Raw genomic sequence first — 3,945 nt, 5'->3', positions numbered from 1 at the left:
AAATGTTTGATAATTTATTGTTTTTCATTATTTTAGAAAAATGTTTGATAATTTAATGTTTTGATTGAAATGTGTCAATTTGTTTTTAAAATTACATAATTGTATAGATGTATATTTTTTTCGACATTTTAAAAAATTGTTATGAAAAACATAGAAAACTAGGCTATAGTAAATCAAAACTTAGAAAAACATTAGCAAAAAAAGAAAAACGTTAGAAAAATTAATTTAAATAAACATTAGAAAATTTAGATAACAAATTTAAACAAATTAAATTTCCTCTACAATGTGACCCATTTTCACATCCTATTACATGCACAACATGACCCCTTAAGACCACATATGACACTATACGTTCCCTTAGGAGGTCATATAGGACCCCTTATAACATCCTACTATACATATGACATTCCCCTTAGGATCACATAGTTTCATAAGGGGTCATATGTGGTCCTGAGGGGTCATGCATGTGTTATAACATATGCATGACCCCTTAGAACCGCATATGACACCTTATAAAATCCTAGTGTGAACGACATACCCCTTACTCCATCACATAGTGTCTTAAGGGGTCGTATGTTTTCCTAAGAGGTCACGCATGCATTAACACATGCGTGACCCCTTAGTAGGTCACATATGACCCCTTATAACATCCTACTATACATATGACATTCCCCTTAGGATCATATAGTGTCTTAAGGGGTCATATGTGGTTAGAACCACATATGACCCCTTATAAAATCCTAGTGTGAACGACATACCCCTTAGTTCATCACATAGTGTCTTAAGGGGTCGTATGTGCTCCTAAGGGGTCAGGCATGCATTGACACATGTGTGACCCCTTAGTAGGTCACATATGACCCCTTATAACATCCTACTGTACATATGAAATTTCCTATGTGTCCTAAGGGGTTGAATATGTGGTCCTAAGGGCTCACGCATGCATTAACACATGCATGACCACTTAGTATGTCACATATGACCCCTTACAACATCCTACTGTACATATGACATTCCCCTTAGGATCACATAGTGTCATAAGGGGTCATATGTGGTCCTGAGGGGTCATGCATGTGTTATAACATATGCATGACCCCTTAGAACCGCATATGACCCCTTATAGAATCCTAGTGTGAACGACATACCCCTTAGTCCATCACATAGTGTCTTAAGGGGTTGTATGTGGTCCTAAGGCATCATGCATGCATTAACACATGCGTGACCCCTTAGTAGGTCACATAGGACCCCTTATAACATCCTACTATACATATGACATTCCCCTTAGGATCACATAGTGTCATAAGGGGTCATATGTGGTCCTTAGGGGTCATGTACGTGTTATAACATATGCATGACCCCTTAGAACCGCATATGACACCTTATAAAATCCTAGTGTGAATGACATACCCCTTAGTCCATCACATAGTGTCTTAAGGGGTCATATGTTGTCCTAAGGGGTCACGCATGCATTAACACATGCGTGACCCCTTAGTAGGTCACATATGACCCCTTATAACATCCTACTGTACATATGACATTCCCCTTAGGATCATATAGTGTCCTAAGGGGTCATATGTGGTTAGAACCCCGAGGTAGTCACAACATTCTCATCACTCTATGCATGCTCTAGGCACTGACCCACCTACAGATCACTCTGTTGCTACAGAGGAGGAGCTATGAGCTGATTAGCTCCATATCACAAATGAGGGCCGGTTGGATTCATTTAAGGAGGAGATACGAGCTGATCAGGTACATATCACAGATGAGGGTTTGGACTCATTTGAGGATCAGCTGAGAGATTTGAGCCATACTAGATTTATGGACATGCTACTATAGTCAGACACTTCATCCACGATGCCCACTCATCTAGTTAGCCCCTTGCACTCCTCAGTGATACGTACAGCTAGAGAGAGATATGCAGGCACGAGTGATGTTGTTGATATGATCACAGGACAGGATCAGACTATACAGCCTACTCCAGGTGATACACAGGTATGTACATGTACATGTGCGTTTAAAATTTTAGAAGATATGTATACATACATTGCAAATTTGTACCTAATAAATCTATATAAATAGATCTCATGTTTAATAAATAATCTAGAGTTCTAAGTTTTAATTTGTAGATCATTTAAATTGATTGTGGACTAATCCTTAAATTGACAGTTAGCTCATGTCACTCCTTCCTTGAGCTCTGAGCATGTGCATAGGAGAGATTCTTTATATGATGTTAGTGTACAGGTTAGTTATGGTTTTTGGTATATATATTTGATGTACATGCATGTCTAGAGAGATAGATATATTATATTTAATATTTAAATAAATTCTACTTTTGCAGGACTCCCCCTCAGATGGTCGCTCAGTTCGTAGCCGACATGATCCCTGTTGATTTGCTCCAGACTTTATAGCTCATTTACATTTATCTTTTTATATACTTTCATATTATATATATTCATGCAAGTACTGTTGGATACAATTGTTTAATTGTGTATTGTCTTTGATGTTACACAAATGTCATATCAGTCTACCGAGTTCAGAATGTTTGGCAAAGCAGTTAGACAGAGTCTACCGAGTTCAGAATGTTCGGCAAAGCAGTTAGACAGAGTCTACCGAGTTCAGACGGTAAGAGAAGCAAGTTACAGAGTCTACCTAGCACTCCAGTATGCTATACCGAGTTCGTAGTCTTTACCGAGTTAAGTCGGTCTTCAAAGAATATGTGAAAGAAAGTCAGTCTTTACCGAGTTCGCAGTACTTACCGAGTTCAGTCGGTTACCGAAGAATCAGCAGTGTTCACCGAGCATCAGTGAAATGTTTATGCAGCCGACCGAAGCAATATTTATTTATTGAAACTTGTATATATAGCCGACCTATGTAATATTCATTTTAACTTGTAATTGGGCCGACTTGGTAACCTGAATGGTATATATGAGAGATCAAGTTGCGATTTCGAAGTGTGCTGAAGTATGAAAAGTATGGAAATGTGAAGGAGCAGAAATGTGCGAATTCTGATGAAGGATCAGTGATATCCTTGAGGTGCAGAAAAGATATATGTGATCAGTAAGGATCTATTGACGCAGAACAGAGATCTGTATCAGCAAGATAAGTTGTATTTAATTTAGATCACTTCATTGTTGCTTTCTAACCATTGTAGCAGTGATACCGAAATCTCTTAACAGAGTTGGTCTAACAACCATTTTGTAAATCCTCTGACAAGGTGACAATTCGGTTGAATTGTTCTTAAGACCTTTCACAAGGCCACTCCTAGCAGGGTGATCAAATCCTCTAATAGGGTCACACCTAACAGTGTGTTTTGTAACCTTTAACAGGGTTGGCTCCTAACAGAGCTCACTTCAGAAGAGTGAAAATCAGTAACTAGTTACATTGGTGGTTTTCCCAAAATTGGGTTTCCACGTTATATCTGGTGTTACTTATGTTCATGTTATTTGTCTTATGCATGTTAATGTTTAATGAACAATGATAAGTTAATTTACCGAGTTTCATCAGTTTACATTTAAGACATCTAAGGGACTTGTGGATATATTTTTGTGGTAACTGATTCACCCCTCCCCTCTCAGTTACTCCATCCATATTTCCAACAATTGGTATCAGAGCTTTCGGTGCTTATAGGAAGGATTTCAAGGATCTAAGCTAAAGATCAAGATGTCTTACAAGAGGGAAATTCCAAGGCTAAACAGAAATAACTTTTCAGCATGGCAAGGTCTCATGAGACTCCATTTGGCTTCCATTGGAGATACAGGATTGACACATCTTGACACAGAATATGTGACACTCACTGGTACACTAACTGTTGCTGATATTGCTGCAAAGAAGACTCATAACACCATGATGATAAACATTGCATCTGCCCTAAGCTATGAAGAGTTTGATGATGTCAAAGATTGCAAAACTGCATTTGAAATGTGGAACAAGCTGAAAGATATCTATGGA

This window comes from Cryptomeria japonica, chromosome 4 (assembly GCF_030272615.1).
Source record: "Cryptomeria japonica chromosome 4, Sugi_1.0, whole genome shotgun sequence".
In the NCBI taxonomy this organism is placed as follows: Eukaryota; Viridiplantae; Streptophyta; class Pinopsida; order Cupressales; family Cupressaceae; genus Cryptomeria; species Cryptomeria japonica.
The sequence above is the reverse complement of the archived record's forward strand: the minus strand, read 5'-3'. Positions refer to the sequence as shown.